General features: G+C 36.1%; 1 pseudogene; it reads right to left on the bottom strand.

The window, feature by feature from the left end:
- Positions 1-8,053: 8,053 nt before the first annotated feature.
- On the bottom strand, positions 8,054-14,050 carry LOC100930059 (annotated as a pseudogene).
- Positions 14,051-18,783: the final 4,733 nt, after the last annotated feature.

Genomic DNA, 18,783 nt, shown 5'->3' with positions numbered 1-18,783 from the left:
ATCTGGGGCTCGGCACGAATCCCCACAACGAGTTGTTTTGAAAAAAATATCTAATCGTTATTTAATGTTGTTCTTTCCTTCTCCACTCCACTCTAGAGATGGCTCCTCTCAGACACAAACGTCTATATTTGCATCTATAAACGTAGACGTCTATGGAATGTTCACTTTTCTCTCTAGGCTCGGTAGAGAAGTGAAGGAGACACAGCCACCACGAGGGTCTTGAGCTTTGTGTCTGTCTTCCTCCCGGATCTCTGAGCTCTTCTATACTCTATGATAAGTACATCATTGTAGGTGTCAATCTTGTACAACAGGTGTCAACTCGGAGAACTATACACTAAGTACTAAGAACTTGTGGAAACTAGATAACCATTGTCACATCACTTCCACTGAGTTAACACCTTGTTGTAGAATTAAATCAATCCTACTGAGCCTTAAGTATGTTTCTCCACAGTTCCTGCCCTTTACACACACACACACACACACACGTCCATTTATTGTCCACATACTTCTATTTACCATTTCTTTCTTTGGATGCAGATAACGACTTTCTTCAGAGGTCTTTTATATTTGATTTGAATATTTATGAGTCCAAATGACATTTTCTCAAAGTCATTCTTAAAACAATATTGCTGCTATTGTATACAATGTTTTCTCGAAAATATAATATTCCCTGGGAGCAGGTTTCTTGGGGGGCTTCTGGAGGCAGCCTTCCTTTCAGTTCAGTGTAATCCCCACATATGCAGCCAGGTTTTAAAGTCCAAATCCTTGATTGTCTCCTTCTCCTTCACTTGGGGCTTGGCTAGTTTTCTGGAGGCCTTTTGGATCTTGGTTTCAGTGTTCTCCATAGGACAGCCTGCCACCACTTCTCTGGCTTCCTTAGTTCTGCCTGCCATCACTTCTCTGGCTTCCTTAGTTCTACCTGACTGCCTTCTCTGGCTTCTCAATCTCCTGGATTTCCAAGGTTTGTGCTTCAACCTCCAGCCACTACAAAAGTGGATGATGGAAGGAATCTCTCTCAGCCTCAGAAAGCTTCTAGTGCGCTTGTCCTTTCCAGCCCTGACAGCTCCTCCTTATATGTTCCACACTGAGTACACACCGATCATCATATCACTAGGAAACCATCATCTGTTGTAGGACTGAATCAATGCTAAAGTAGATTTCACCACTGTCTCCTCAATTGCACTTAGTACCTTGTCTCAAGTTCTGGCCCATGACATCTCCATAACATAGGATCAGATCAATCCTACTGAACCGTGCTAAATGAGATAATTATTGTCTCTATCAATTCGCCTGTCTTAGTACCTTGTAAGAATCCTAACATCTCCTGCTTTCTTTCGTTTTAGAACATAGGTGGTCATGACCTCCCTGACTTCTCAAGGAGGTGAGAACCCCCCAAAAGGAGGTGATCATGCCTTCCCCGACTGCTCCCAAAAGGGGTGAAAACACCATACAAAGCAGGTCATCACGCCTTCCCTGATGTCTCAGGAAGGAAGTTGGAAACACCAAAGGAAATGGGAAATCAAATCAGATTAGCAGGTTTCTGAAGGGGCTCCCTCTTCAAACAGACATCCATAAATCCATCAAGATAAGTGGTGTTACACATAATTACATAAATTACATAAGCAGGTAGCAATATAACACAGGCTAGTGGTGTTGTAACAAATAACATGAATCAACATGAGGAAATTATACATGTCCATCAGTCCTAGACATAGTCCACAGGGAATCTACTGTCCATTAGTTCATGGGCCAGGAATCCAATACAATTTTTCATCTCCAGGAATCCAATGATTCCTGCTGGTTTTCTAGTCCTGCAACAGTCTTATCTTGTGTTGGGGAATCCATTGATTCCTGCAGATTTTGTTCTTAGATCTTCTCCTTTGTTTGGAGGTTTTTCTCTTTTGCTGTCTCTCTCTGAGGGACAAGGCACATAAGGCTGGCACCCATCTGTTTCCTTCTCCATCTGTAGGGATACAAGCAGACCCTTTCTCCCAAGCAGTTAACCTAAATATTTACCACTTTGGGGATTTCTCCTCATCATCTGGCAATTACGTTGGAGGTGCTCGTTATATTGGAGCTGCTCTCACTGGACTCTGCCTTTCTGTTGGGTTCAATACCCCAAAGGGATCCTTATTTAGGGTCTGTAGCCCCATTTCTATCTGAATTTGATACCACTAATATATTGTCATTAGACATCTCTATTATGTTACATACCAAACCTATGCCTGAGAAATTTAATATAAAGATTTTTTTCACATCTCGCTTCTTTGTCTCTTATTCTAGATATATTGATTTTCAATTTCATGTAATCTAACTTTTTTTTATCTTTTATAACTTCCTCTTTCCCTTCTTTGGTTAACAAAATATCTCCAACCCATACCTTTAAAGCTAAAAAAGTTTTTTGTTAATGATAAAATATCTTTATTTATGATCATAAATATTTTATTATTAAAAATTATTCATAGTGTAGACATATAAATAGTATCTATTAATATTATGTAATATGCACATTCAATAAATATAAATATATGAAATTATTAATATTATAATGAAATTATTTATTATCTTAAAAATGGCCTTTAATATTCAGGGCACATTTATTTTGAATTTAACATAGAAAATTATGTAAGAAATTGATTTAAATACAATTTCTACAAGACTGTTTTCTAATTTGATCTGCAGTTATTATCAAATATAATGTCTTTCTAAAATGATATCGTTGGGGACTTAGTGAAAACAAGGTTACTGTGTTTCATTATTTTTGATTCTCCTCCATCTAGTATGTTCCATGGATTTACTTAGCGATTTTTTAAAACCAGTACCATATGGTTTTGATAACTGTTGCTGTATAACATAATTTGAAATCTAGAGGTACTATCCTTCTTTCATTTCTACCACTTTTCATGATTTCCCTTAATATTCTATATGTGTTCCAATAAATGAATTTTGTTATTATTTGATCAAGTTCTACAAAACAGACCTTTGAATATATACTAAAATTGTAAAGTAACTATGACAGTGTTGCCATTTTTATTGTTTCAGTATGGCCTACCAGTAAGGACTGAATATTTCTCAATTATTGAAGTGGTTACTTAACATCTCCTCCTCCCACCATTTTTATTATCTAAATTTTGAAAATTCTATCTTATTTTATTTTCAGATCCTTTCATTCTTTTTTTTTTTTTTTTTCTTTCCTGAGGCAATTGGGTTTAAGTGATTTGCCCACAGTCCCACAGCCAGGAAGTGTCAAGGCCAAATTTGAACTCAGGTTCTCCTGACTTCAGGGCTGGTGCTCTATCCACTGCCCCACCTATCTAAGTCCAAATTTTTTAAAAAATACACATTACTTTATGAATCGTGTTGGGAGAGAAAAATCAGAACAAAAGGGAAAAACCATGGGAGAGGGAAAAAAAAAAACCAACAACAGAAAAAAGAAGTGAACATAGTATGAGTTGATTTACATTCAATTTCCATAATTCTTTTTCTGGATACAGATGACATTTTCTATCCAAACTTGATTGGAATTGCCTTGGAGAGGTTCTTTAATTCTTTAAGGAGCTCTTTGCACAACACAATTATTGAATGTATTTTAATAAATTGACCAAATATTTTGTGAATTTTGTAATTATTTTTAATTGGAGTTTCTCTTCTCCTTTAGATTATATTATTATTATTAGAAGTGTCATATTTGTAGGTTTATTTGAAAGCCTGGGACTTTGCTGAAACTATTAATTACCTCATCTAGTTTCTTTCATAATTTCCCAAGATGTTTTAAGTAAACTCTCTTACCTTCAGCAAACAGGAGTAGTTTTAGCTTCTTTTGCCCATATTTGCACTTTAATTTCTTTCTTTTGTCTTTTACTATTACTAGCTATTACTAGCATTTCTAGGACTATATCAGATAATATCAGATAAGGAGAGTGGACTTCCTTACTTTACTCTTTATTTATTGGGAAAACTTCTTGTATTTTTCCATTGCATGTTACTTTTCAGTTCTACAGTTTTAAGGATATTAAAAATAGTTTTTTTTACCTGTACTTTATAGAGTTTTTTTAAACTCATAAATTAGTGTTGTACTTTGTCAAAGGCTTTTTCTAATGTATCAAGTTAATGATGCCATGCTGGATGGTTGTATTGTTAATGTGATTAAATATACTGATTGTTTTCCTAATGTTGAAATATTTTTGGATCTTACCAGTATAAATCTAACTTGGTCATAATGAATTATATCCTAGGTAAATGCTGACAAGATTTTATTTATATTTTATTTAATTTATATTTTATATTTTTTTCTTTCTTTCATAGTTACTTTAAATTTAACTATTTTTTTTTCTGAGATGGGATTATCTATTCAATTAGTTCAGAATTTTTTTTGAAGAAAATCTATATTTTATATTAATTGGGTTTTTTGCATAATATTATGCATAAGTTCTGATCATTTTTTCTGATTTGTTCTTCTAATTTTGTTCTGATTTCACATAGTTCACTTGCTATTTTATTGAGTACTTTTTTGCCTTCTTTTTAATCCATTTAGCTAAAGGTTTGTTAATAGTTTCAATTTTTTTCAAAGAGCAAGCTTTTAGTTTTGTTTATCATTTCTGTAGTCTTTTTTGTTTGTTTGTTTGTTTTTATTTTTAGCTGTTTCTCCTCTAACTTCAATGTTTTCTCTTTTGTGATGACTTGGAGTGCATTTATTTTGTAGGTTCTTATTTTTAAAACGCATGTTCGATTCACTCTTTCTTTTTAATAACTATAAATTTTTAAAATGTCATTTTCCCCAGAATGAGTGCTTTGGATGTATCACAAATTTTGTATGTTGTTTTTTCAATATTATTGTCTTTCACATGATTATTAAGTCCACCCATTATTTCTTCAACTCACCCAATATTTAAATAAGATTTCACCATTAAGTCTTTATTTAAATTTGCATCTTTTACTGTGTTCTCTGAATTTATTGATATTTTTGGTTCCTTTTACTTTTAATATAGAACTTTGTACACGTGATTAGTTTTGCTTAATGTACTTTAAATCAATCCATTTCTAGGTCTCACTTTTCCTCAAATATTTCTCTTCTCTTTATTTATCTAGGCTTTCCTTAGTTTTAGAATTTTACTAAGCTTATTTTTTCCTTTTTGTTTAGCTATCTAATCCTTCTATTTTTTCTTTCTTTTCCCCCTCCTACTCACTAAGTGGTTAATTCAAATCCCAATCTTCCTGACCTACCCTACAATTTTTTTGCTTATTTTTCTTTTACTAAAAAGTATTTCTTTTATTTTGTTCTCTTAAATAATTCTCTTAGTTTTCTATCTATACATGTATATGCCTTAATAATGGTCTGTATAAACTCTGGGATACCACTACACACCTTTCAGACTGTCTAGAATGACAGGGAAAGATAATGCGGAATGTTGGAGGGGGTGTGGGAAAAGAGGAACACTGATACATTATTGGTGGAATTGTGAACACATCCAGCCATTCTGGAGAGCAATTTGGAACTATGCTCAAAAAGTTGTCAAACTGTGCATACCCTTTGATCCAGTTTCTACTGGGCTTATACTCCAAAAGGATACTAAAGAAGGGAAAAGGACCTGTATGTGCCAAAATGTTTGTGGCAGCCCTGTTTGTAGTGGCTAGAAGCTAGAAAATGAATGGATGCCCATCAATTGGAGAATGGTTGAGTGAATTGTGGTATATGAATGTTATGGAATATTATTGTTCTGTAAGAAATGACCAGCAGGATGAATACAGAGAGGATTGGCGAGACTTACATGAACTGATGCTAAATGAAATGAGCAGAACCAGGAGATCATTATATACCTCAACAAAGATACTGTATGAGGATGTATTCTGATGGAAGTGGATTTCTTCCACAAAGAGAAGATCTAACTCAGTTTCACTTGACCAAGGATGGACAGAAGCAGCTATACCCAAAGAAAGAACACTGGGAAATGAATGTAAACTGCTTGCATTTTTATTTTTCTTCCTGGGTTATTTATACCTTCTAAATCCTATTCTCCCTGAGCAACAAGAGAACTGTTCGGTTCTGCACACATACATTGTATCTAGGATATACTGTAACCTATTTAATATGTACAGGACTGCTTGCCATCTGGGGGAGGGGGTGGAGGGAGGGAGGGGAAAAATCGGAACAGAAGTGAGTTCAAGGGATAATGTTGTAAAAAATTTCCCTGGCATGGGTTCTGTCAATAAAAAATTATTTAAAATAATAATAAATAAATAAAATAATGATCTGTATATTTATTTACTCCTTCTTTAGTTGCTTTATACTCCTCATGGAATTAATGAACAAGCAGATAATGTATTAAGCTTGAGTTCCTTCTTTTACCAATTTTCTTTATTACCTTATAAAACTTGCCCTCATTGCTTTTATGTTGTACTTCCCTCTTACACATATCACTTGATGACAAAGATAATGAAGGTAGAAATGTTGCCCTATGGCACATAATTTTCCTAAAGCATAGGTCCAAACATGTAAACTTGCCTCTCCTCTCCAATGTCACTCTCCACCCCCCCATTAATAAACTCCCTGTTACCTTTAGGACCAAATGTCAAATCCTTTATTGGCATTCAAATCCCTGTATAATCTGGCTTCCCCCTTTAGTCTTATACCTCACTCCTAGCCATATATTCTTTGATCCAGTGACACTGGCTGTCTTGCTGTCCCACAAATAGGATATTCCATTTCTTGACTCTGGACATTTTCTCTGGTTGCCCATGTGTGCATTGCTCTCCTTCCTCATCTCTGGTTTCCTTTAAGTATCAACTAATATCTTGTCTTCTATATGAAACTTTCCCCAACTTTTTTTTTTTAACTTTTCTATCTTCTCTCTGTTGATAATTTCCTATTTATGAAGTATAAACCTTGTTTGTACATATTTGTTTACTTGCTGTCTTTCCCCATTAAATTGTGAGCTCCTTTAAAGACTGGTATTATCTTTTCCTTTTGTTTGTATCCTTAGTTTTTAGCACAGGGCCCGAAATATCAGTCTTATTAAATGTTAATTGATAGATTAGAGTTTTCTCTATGTCCCAAATTTTAAATCTTGTCCCTGCCCTCCTTATGATTATTTTCATTTTCATTAAGCATGTTATGTTATTTTATTTTGCATTTTTTTAAGGTATGGGTCTTTTTATCTTTCTTAGACTACAAATACTACTCATAGGCTTGATCTCACCACTCATCAGCATGAGAGTTTTGATGGACTTTGCTTCTGACCTGGATCAATTTGCCCATCCTTAGGCAACATCGTGTTTTCCCCCTTCTGGGGGCTCAATACATTAATGTTAAACTTAGTGAGGAAATCTCAGTTAGCTTAATCCACTACAATTAAGAAATCTGAACTAAAGAGATTGCTAGGTCTCCACTTCCCAGAAAATTAGGATTATAGGTGTATATACTACCATGCCCAGTGGGCATTATTTTTTTATTTTCTTAAATTTATAGAACAAAACAAGCATTTCCATAACATAGTATAATATGATTGAACATGGAACTTCAACTATTTACAACTAGCTATTTTTTAAAGTAAATTCTAAGATTTGATTCAGAGCAGGAAGAAAAAGCAATCAAATGCCAAAATAGTTTTCACAGTTCCAAATGTTCATGGGAAACCTCTTTTATCCCCTACATAAAAGTATATTCAATACTATCTTTTGTCAAATAAATGTACAATGATTTTTTTCATAATCACTAGACCCTTTTGAACCTGACCTCTAAACACATAAGAACCCACTGTGCACATGTGGGCCAGGATTTGGGTTCTTAAAATAAGAATCCATTTTTAAATGGCATGGTAAGACCAAATCAGCGGGGGTTATTCATCTAGTTTACTCAGCAATGTACCAACTAGGACATGAAAGTTCTGCTCCGCGTACACAGCCCACTAGCAGTGGGATGAAGCAAACTTCTACTTCTACCCACATTTCTGTTTTATGATGGCAAAGGTGAAAACACCACCTTCTCCACCACAGCAACCAGTAAAATTTATCCCAAAAATAACTTGGTACAAAACAGGTGTGTTTCAGAATTTAAAAAAAAAAAAACCAAACCAAACAGCAGCAACAACAACAAAACCCTTTACATGAGTTTTAACTCCTATTTCTAAACATAAAAGAAACAAATCCATCATTGATAGCAGAGCCACAGTCTTCTACTCTGCCTTCCAGCAAAAAGGGTAAAAAATGAAAATCCTGGGTCCTGTTCCATGAAAGGAATCTGCTGGCTAGTTTAAGTCGAATTCAATCATGGCATTATAAGCATCCACTTGTGCATCTAGTTCTTCTATGGGAAGCTGTTGTTTCGAATTTCTTCCAGTCCCTCGACCTCATCCTCGATTGCCTCCACGACCGCCTCTCTGGGTGCCACCTCCACTACCAAAACCTCCAGAGCTACGATTTCCAATCATTTCACCTCTATTTACATTCTATGCAGGTCTTCCATGTGTATCAGTCTGTGATATAAGAAGCTAAATGTTTATAGGGTTACCATCCAAAAGGACACCATTATAGTGTTTCAAGCCCTTCAGAGCATCTGCTTTTCGCTCAAAGTGAACATCTGCTGTTCCTAAGCTTCGGCTGGATGGATCATAATGTACAGCTGCCTTCTTAGAGTTCCAAACGCAGCAAATAGTTCCTGAATATCCGCATCCGAGACTCCACAATCCAGAGTGGAGATCAGCAATTTGGCTCCGGTCTCAACACCGGGCCCGCCTCCAGAGCCACTGTGTGGCATGTTGTGGTCTGACTTATCTGGAAGCCCAGCTGTAGGGCGCAGGTTGGTTCCTGCCTCCGCCCCCGGCGCCTCCACCGGTCATAGCCCTCCTGTTCTGGATGGGGCCCCTGCCTCGGCTTATGTGGGCTGCCACTTGCTGGCCCAGCTGCCACAGCCACCCTGGGCCCCAGCCTGGCCTCGTCCCTGACCCTGGCCCCCGCCGCATCGGCCACGCTGGCTCCCATTGAGTTTAATGATGTTGTCCAGGGACATGTCCATCTGTTGGCCATGGCGGGCGCAGAATCGGGGGCTCGGCAGGAACCCCCACAATGAGCTATTTTAAAAATATATATATAATAGTTATTTAATTTTTTTCTTTCCTTCTCCACTCCACTCTAGAAATGGCTATTATTAGACACAAACATATATATATATATTATATATTATATATATTTATATATATATATATATAAATATATATATGTCTATGTAATATTCAGTTTTCTCTCTGGTCTCAGTAGAGAAGTGAAGCCATCACAAAGGTCTTTATCTTTGACTTTGTCTTCCTCCCAGATCTCTTAGCTCTTATGTACTCTAAGTACTTCATTATAGGTGTGAATCTTATAGAATAGATGTCAACTTGTAGAACTATACTAAGTACTAAGAACATGTAAAGTAGATAACCATTGTCTTATTACTTCCATTGAATTAACACCTTGTTATAGGGTTAAATCAATCATACTGAGCCTTAAGTATATTTCTCCAAAGTTCCTACCCTTTATATATATATATATACACACACACACATATATATATATATGTGTGTGTGTGTGTGTGTGTGTAAATTTATTGTTTACATACTTTTATTTACCATTTCTTTCTTTGGATGCAGATAATGACTTTCTTCATACGTCTTTTATATTTGATTTGATATTTATATTAGTCAAAATGACATTTTCTCAAAGTCATTCTTAAAACAATATTGCTGCTATTGTATACAATGTTTTCTTAGTTTTCCTCATTTCCTTTTTTTGAATGGGTACATTATTCTTAAAGAATGCTATTTGACTTACTTTTTCATAAGATCATAGGATAATAGTATTTTAAAATAGAGTTTCCCAACTTGATTATTTAGGGGTTTCTCTCAGCCCAAAGATTCTTGTGAAATATATATTTTTTTCATTTACCCTTTTGCCAACTTAATGGGACATTTCTAGGCTTGCTAAGCTATACACATACAAATGTATACAAACACACATATGTCTATATATACATGTACACATATATACACATATTTTTATATGTGTATGAATGATTTGTGACTTTATTAGCAGTGGGGAATCTAGAGTGTGAGCACTTCTTTCACCAGTGGAAAACCCACCTATGATTTCTTACTACTTGAGTGACTTTTGATAAGTCACATATTCTTTTCCCATCTATAAAACAAGACAATTGCATTATATAGCCCTTAGGTCTAGATAATTCTAGCTCCAGATCTATGACCACTGCAGATAAATTCTAAAGAACTGCCTGAGGAACTTAAAGATTAAATGATTAGAAGTGTCAAAGACAAGATTTGATCTTCAAGCTTTCTGATTCAGTCCCAGTATTCCATCCCACTAAGCCATGCTAACTTTTCCAAACCCTGTAATAGAATTCTGTAATTTTTTTTCAAGATGGTGGGCTCTATTTTATTCGTTATTTTTTATACAGGTTTCATTTTTTTTCTCTTATGCAAAATGTGTATTATGTTTATTGCTTTGAGTTACAAAGAAGAGAACAAACCACCACTTTAAAAAGTCAAATTAATTCATATTCCACCCAGAAAAAGTGTGATAGGGAAACAGATTTCAATTCTCAATTAGAATGGGACTTTAAAATACCTATGTGTGTTTACTTTCAACAGACTGTATAGGATACAGAGCTTTTGGCCTGGAGCAAGGAAGACATCTTCAGGGATTCAAATCTGGCCTCAGATGGTAGCTGTATGAATGTAAGCAAGTCACTAATTTTCTAGATATTGCTCCTCCCTCTTCAAAGCAGTGCAGTACAATGGAGAGAGCATTGGTTTTATGTCAATCTGAAATCAGTGGTTTTCACTGATCCATAGGATAACTGAGCAAATCACTCCAACCCTCACTTTCTCTCTTTCAAAACCTCTCTTTCTTCAGCTGCAAAATAAATAAATAAATAAAAATAAAAATAAAAAGATTGGATTATATTATCTACAAGCTCCTTCCAGGTTCAGTATTGTATGCTTTTGTTATTTAGAATTTCTTCACACTAATCCCTACCTTCTGAAAATGAAAGTTTAAAATAATAGATTGAACACAAGTACTCATATTGTGAGTAAAGAAATATAACCTATTAGAAGATTTAGAAAAATAATAATAGCTTTTTATTTTTCAAAATACATGCAAAGATATGTTTCAACATTCATTCATGCAAAACCTTGTGTTCCAAATTTTTTTTCTCCCTTCCATAGATAGCAAGTAATTCAATATAGGTTTAAACATGTGCAATTAGAAGATTAAAAAAAACAACAACATTATTGTTTAGTCATTTTCAATTGTGTCTGAGTCTTTATAATCCCACTTGGGATTTTTATTGGCAAAGATACTGGAATGAGTTGTCATTTCCTTTTCCAATTCATTATATAGATGAGGAAACTGAGGCAAACAAAGTTAAGTGATTTCCTTAGGGACATACAATGTCTGAGGTGGAATTTGAACTCAGGCCATCCTGATTTCAAGCACAACACTCTATCCATTGTACCACCTAGCTGCCCCAACATTTAATTTAGAATAAAAATGTGCAAGACTGCAACTTCATGCAATAGATTAAGAAATAGATATAATTTTGGAAGTGGAATTTGTCTGTGGAAGAAAGACTGTTAAAATTTTATTTTTTCATGGTTTTGATTTCAATTCTTTCTTGGTACATCTCCTCCAGTGACTCAAGGTAACAGAAGGATCTGCTGATAAATAATAGCTCAGAACCATCACCTTGTTCTTTATGTTGTTTAACTTCTAGACCAGAAAATGACTGAACCATTAATGGATACATTCTAAGACTGGAAGTTGAAGAGCAGATACAAATCCGAATTATTTGGTAGAAAAAGTACTTTATTGGAAATTCCCTCTACCAATGAGATCTCAAGTTTAGTAGGAAAAAAAAATCTTGTATGTTGTAGCAATAAAGTCATCATAACACAGCATATTACCACTAACTCATTACTCAGAAGAAGGATCTATAGGATCATTTTGAAGTTGCTTTAATAGAATAGGAAGTGACCAGTCATATAGTCAGAGTGAGCAGCGTGACCCTGTGAATCAGGAATATTCTGGAGCTGCACCACAGACTAGTCAATTGTTAAATTTTCAACATGAGCATTTATATCTTGGAAATCTGCAAATGCTGCAATTCAGGGCTTGAGTTATTATTTTCATGATAGTTATGGCCTCATTCCCTTCATTGCATCAGGGGGTCTGCATCCTACCCACTCAAAGCTCCTCTAAGTTATGTTGTCCCCAACCCTAAAGAGACATTTGCGAAGTCACTTCTCACAGTATTCTGGCATTATCCCCATCATCTATCTGAGCAAACCATTGTCTCTAAGATTACATCTTGGCAGAAAAAGATCCTTCTCTCTTTTGCCTATACCTCAAACATATTTTTCTCTCTAAAATGTATTGTGCAACTCAGTTTTGTTATCGTCAAAGGCCTCTAAAATATTTTGGATTTTATTTGCCAGAGAAACACTCCCAAGATAATGTTTCCTGGCCTTGTTTCAGTTGTGTTTCAGGGATTCTGGATACCAATATCCTAAAAGGTTATTTTGATGGCCCTTTTCTGTTGTCTTGGGAGCAATATGTTGACAGCAGGGGCAACGAGAATGAAATTTCATGCCAAATATCATGAGAGCAAGAGGCAAATCTCAATGCCCAGCTGTGGAAAACTTGTTCAACTCAATTACTTAAGCTAGTGATCCCAGCCACGTTTGAAGTGTAAAAGCTTGGACACTGTTCAGATTTCTTATATCAGGGGAAAGTTCCTTCCTGGAAATGGACTGAGTAGGCAAAGAATTGTCAACCATAGTATATGGGCAAGCATCTCTAGAGACAGAAAGAAGGAAAGAGAGACAGAGACAAAGACAGAGATAGACAAAGGGAGAGGGAGAGGAAGAGGGAGAGAGAGGGAGAGAAGGAAGGACAGAGGGAGGGAAAGAGAAAGGGAGAGAGGGAGAGAGTTTCATTACTGCCTTTCAGGACTAAAAATATCTAGAGCTTTGAGGTGATAACATGTGAGCCAAAGAGGGAGCAATTATTTATGGTGGAAGTAACCATCTTTCTTACTTTGTTTTAGTCTCTCTTGTGGCCTTCTCTAATTTAATATCAAAGTATTCCTACAAAACTGTTGTTAAGCTAACTCACATGAAGACAGTTCCCTGCACAGATCATCCAATTCATTTAACTATACTACTGTAGTGTTTTTTATTTTCTTAACATTCTAAATATCACACTAAAAGCAGAGGGAGAATAAGAAACTGATTGACCATTGACCAACTGTTTCAAATTATGACAGGACTAGTTTAAAGTTTAATGCCTTGATATTTTGCTTTTTAACACTTTAATCTTGAACTGTGTTTTGAGGGTTGAATAAATGTATAACCCTAACAGGAAGAAATATAACTTCCTAGGGGGAAAACCCTCCAAGGTGGGGGGGAAGATCTAGCATTTTGGTTCAATGATTGCTAAAAGGTTTGGGGATGAAGATGGCTGTTTAAATATCTGAGGGGATTTTGTCTGGGTTAATGAAAATACAGTTGCAACACATTTTGGTTTCTCTCTGGTAGTCTGGGGACTCATAAGTTTCTTCTGACCTCAAAATGACCTCTGCCCTGGAAACTGTACCTGATGTTGGTCATGAAAAGATCTTGGTTGTCACTGTGGACTCTTTCGTGGTGTCTGGACAACCTGATTGGAAGGTCATAGGTATATTTATGTTTCAGAGAGATAGTAAGAAGAGATGATATTGCTGGGAGTTTAAGGGGGAAAAAAAGCCAGTAAAACCCTGAATAAACAAAATGCTCTGGGAATGGAGTGAATTTTCTGGCTATATGAAGGTTAAAGAGTAATCCATTTGTGTTTCAGATTTTACTGTTGGAAATTCTGTCAAAGCTGTATTAAAGAATTTTTTAGCAGAGCTGTAATTAGGTCAAGGTAACCAAGATTTTTTTCCCCCCAAGAGTACTGACATAGTTGAGGAGTTCATAAGATGGGTATTATGCTTACTTTCAATGACTCTCTGACTTGTCATCCTTACATCTTCAAGTGCTCCCCCAAAGGTTATGTCCTTCTTCTGGAGCCCATTTCCCCTTCCCTTGTTGCCACTCTTCCTATGTGCTTCCTCCTCCTATCTTCTGACTACTATGGTGTCTTCTGACAATACTATGGTAGTGTGCTTCTGTAGTGTGCTTATCCCTTGTGCAACTGTAACTGATCAGGACAAATTGTTCCTTGTGATCTTTGTCATCCCCAACTGGATTTGTCCCAGGTGAAAGATTTCCTTCCTTAAGGAACAGAGCATACTGAACATAAATAAATCTATGGTAATTAGGTCTTTTTTTAATTAAAGCTTTTTATTTTCAAAATATATGCATGGATAATTTTTCAACAATGACCCTCGCAAAACCTTGTGTTCCAAATTTTTCCCTCCTTGATAATTAGGCATTTTGAATGATTTTAAGATCTTCATCATGATGGATGATTTTCTCCTTATGAGAGTATAAATATAGGCATAAATTTAAGTTCAACACACTCACACACACACACACACACACACATATATATATTAAGTATTGACTATGTGCAACATAGTTATGGACAAAGATACAAAATTTAGATGTAATATATCACTCTGCCATTATGAAGTTTAGTCTTGTTCAGAGATATGATACACACACACACACACACACACACACACACACACACAAACCATAATATTAATGATAACAGCAATAATAAAAATAAATAGTATGTATATGGTACTTTAAGGTTTGCAAAGCACTTACAAAAATTATTTTATTTTATAACAGAAAACAGGATAAATGCATTACAGAAGTGTAAACAAAGTACTTTGCTAAATCCATGAGAGTTTTTTACACAAATGCAGAATGTGAGACAGGTTAGGTTGAACTATTTCTGTACCCAGAATAGTCATTGAAGGTGATGATTTGACTAAAATACACAATGAGACATTTGCTTTTGTGATTTGCTTATTCTTCCTAAAAATAAATTTAAGAAGTTTAGGACTGGAAGAGACTTTAATGAACATCTAGTCAAACAGTATCATTATTATTGTTCAGTTGCATCTGAGTTTTTGTGACCCCATGGACCATCCTGTCCATACAGTTTTCTTGGCAAAGATACTGCCAATTCCTTCTCCAATGGATTAAGGCAAACAAAGGTTAAGGGACCTGCCCAGGATCACATAGCTAAGTGAATGTCTAGGCTGGATTTGAACTCACATTTTCTTGACTCTATGTGCAGTGCTCTAACAACTGAACCAACGAATTACTCAGTAATTTGTTAAAATCCCACAACTTTTAAGTGTCAAAAGTGGAATTTGAGTTTTGGTCAATGGAATTATTCTGAATTTACTTTGTTAAAGTAACATGACCAAAAATAAGGAAAAGAAGAAGCAGGAAATATTGATGATTTTATGGAAATCATGACTCTCAAAATATACAGGTATGTGTCTGAGAAAACAGTAAGTCTATAAGCATTTATCAGTCAAGGGAACTGTATGCAGTACCTTTATTGTGTAATCATGGGGAAGCTAGGTGGTGCAATTTATAGAGTGTTGGGCCTAAAGTCAGGAAGATACATCCTTCCTGAGTTCAAATCTGATCTCAGACATTTGCTAGCTGTGTGACCCTAAGCAAACCATTTAACTCTATTTATCTTTGTTTCTTCATCTGTAAAATAAGCTGGAGGAGGAAATAGCTAACTACTGTAATATGTCTGCCAAGGAAACCCCCAATGGTATTACAAAGAACTGCAAAGATTGAACAACGGCAAAAGAAATTACTTCACTTGTCAGAATAAGGCAGCTAGGTGGCTCAGTGGTTAGAATGCTGGACCTAGAGGGAGAAAGATGTGAGTTCAAATTTGGCCTCAGATATTTATTAGCAATGTGATTCTGAGCAAGTCATTTAACCTGTGTTTACCTTAAACCACTGGAGAAGGAAATGGAAAACTACTCCAGTGTCTTTGCCAAGAAAATCTTAAGTGGGATCATGAAGAGTTAGATATGATTAAAAATGTCTGAGCAATAAAAATTGTGTAATGCTCAGCACTGGGAATATAAAGAAAGACTGAAAACAAGCCGTGTTCTCAAGAAGCTCATAATTGAATGGAGGTTGGGGGAAGGATAATATCCACACATCTCTATACACATAAGATGTATATTAGAAAAATTGGACATTTTCTCCAAGGGAGCACACTAGCATTAAAGAGAAATGGGAAAGTATTTTTGCAGAAGGCAGATGTTATGAGCCAGAACTCTGCACTTGAAACATGGATTCTTACAAGATTCTTACAAACTCAGTGGAACTGATGAGACAATGGTTATCTAGTTTAGCATAGTGTTAGTTAGCATAGTAATAGTTCTCTAAGTTCAGTATGATTGATTTAATCTTATAACAAATAATGGTGTTCTAGTGATATAATGATTGGTTTATACTCAGTATAGAGCATATAAGTCAGGTGGGATTCAGAGCCAGGGAAGACAGCAGACTAGAGGTGGGAGCTCAAGCTTTCAGAGCCAAGGAGAGAGAGATTCATTTCCATCTTCATCAGCCTTGGGGTGGCTGGCCTGTCCTCCTACATTTTCTCCACTAAAACCAAGACCCTTCTGAAGGCCATGAGAAAGCTAGCTGAGCCCCAAGCAAAAGAGACAATAAAGACTTTTGAACTTTAACACCTGGCTATTCTCATGGAGATTACTCTACTGAAAAGAAGGCTGTCCCAGAGACTTCCAGAAAAACAAACAGAACATTACATTTTGGCACCCAAGGTGGGACTAAGAACCTATAACTGTGACCCAGAAATTAGGGTAAGTACAAAAATAGACAAGAAGGAAACTTTATAAAGGGCTAAACTAGTGCTTCAGCTGAAATGGGACTGATGTTTAGAAAAGAGCTTTCTTTTCCACTTCAAGGAAAATGTGTCCAAAGCATAATTAAACTCATTAAAAGTCAAGGTTTGATTGTAACTTGGATACAGATCATTGAACTCTTGAAATATTAAAATACATATCTCCTTAGTTCTTTAAGGAAAAAGAATTAGATACAGACAAGTGAAATTAGTAGGAGAGCAATTAATTGAATACTATAATGATAATGATCTTAATTCAATTCCTAAAGAAACATGCCAGGGAATCTAGCAACAAGAATGTTGGGGAACAGAATAACAAGAGTCTGCATTAATCTTGTGACCCTTCATTGTATCTTCCACACAATGTCCCATTGCATAGGCAACAAATCTGTGCAAAAACAAGTCTTGTGCAAACCTGACCCTTGTGGTCTGTGGTCTGTGAGTCTCGGTCAGCACACTCTTGGGAATGGATTTTGAGGTCTCAGGTGTAAGTTCTGCCTGGCTGGCTAAAGGTCTGGGGGTACACACCCTGTAGACACATCAGGACAGGCATCCAGCATGCACCAAATCAAGATAGCCCTTCACAGTCTCAGGAGTTGGGCTCCTGGATACACAAGCTATACACATACTTGTTTCTGGGGCACATTGGCAAGGGCAGATGAGAGAGGTATAAGTACAGGACAGCAGAGGGAGAGAGAGGAAGCAGAAGAAGGGACAAGATGATGTAACCAAGCAATAAAGCTTGTCTAGCTGTATAAGTAGTGTCAGACTGCTCTGTAGTATCCAGAGATGTCTGAAGGTCATAGAGGTGATAACTGTGGGTAAGTGCTCAGACTCTAGCTGATGTCAACAGGTCTGCACTAGCTGAGTATCCCAACAGAAACACTTTAGACATACAACTTAATATAATTGACTTTAAGGAATTATATAAATATTAGAATAAGGAAAAAGAAGAAAGAGCAGGAGGGGAAGTCTACTGACAAAACAGGTGAAAAGCATGAAGAATCTGCTAAGAAGGGAGTTAAGTCCAATTCTGTGGAAATTGAGGAGAGTGGTGCTTTACAGCAGGAGACATTAGGGCATTCCCCTAACCCCCTCCATGAAGGCTTTCATGGCTGGAGGGAGAAGGGAGAGGGGGAGGAGAGAGTGACCAAACCAGCACCACCCATGAAGCAGCTTATCAGAAGATAACAAAAGGCACCAGTTAAAGCAAAAGAAGAAGGACAGGATAGATCTGATTTAATAGAAGCATACCCTGGAATTGAAGAATTTTATCCTTCAGATCAAGCCAGGAGAAGATAGACTCCTTTTGATCTGAAAAAAAAATAAGGATTTGAAAAAGGGTTGCATTCTTTTTTTTTTTTTTTTTTTTTAATAGCCTTTTATTTACAGGATATATGCATGGGTAACTTTACAGCATTAACAATTGCCAAACCTCTTGTTCCAATTTTTACCTCTTACCCCCCCCCTCCCTAGATGGCAGGATGATCAGTAGATATTAAATATATTAAAATATAAATTAGATACACAATAAGTATACATGACAAAACGTTATTTTGCTGTACAAAAAGAATCAGACTCTGAAATGTTGTACAATTAGCTTGTGAAGGAAATCAAAAATGCAGGTGTGCATAAATATAGGGATTGGGAATTCAATGTAATGGTTTTTTGTCATCTCCCAGAGTTCTTTTTCTGGGCATAGTTGGTTCAGTTCATTACTGCTCCATTGGAAATGATTTGGTTGATCTTGTTGCTGAGGATGGCCTGGTCCATCAGAACTGGTCATCATATAGTATTGTTGTTGAAGTATATAATGATCTCCTGGTCCTGCTCATTTCACTCAGCATCAGTTCATGTAAGTCTCTCCAGGCCTTTCTGAAATCATCCTGTTGG

This window comes from Sarcophilus harrisii, chromosome 1 (assembly GCF_902635505.1).
Source record: "Sarcophilus harrisii chromosome 1, mSarHar1.11, whole genome shotgun sequence".
NCBI classification, from domain to species: domain Eukaryota; kingdom Metazoa; phylum Chordata; class Mammalia; order Dasyuromorphia; family Dasyuridae; genus Sarcophilus; species Sarcophilus harrisii.
The sequence above is the reverse complement of the archived record's forward strand: the minus strand, read 5'-3'. Positions and strand labels throughout refer to the sequence as shown.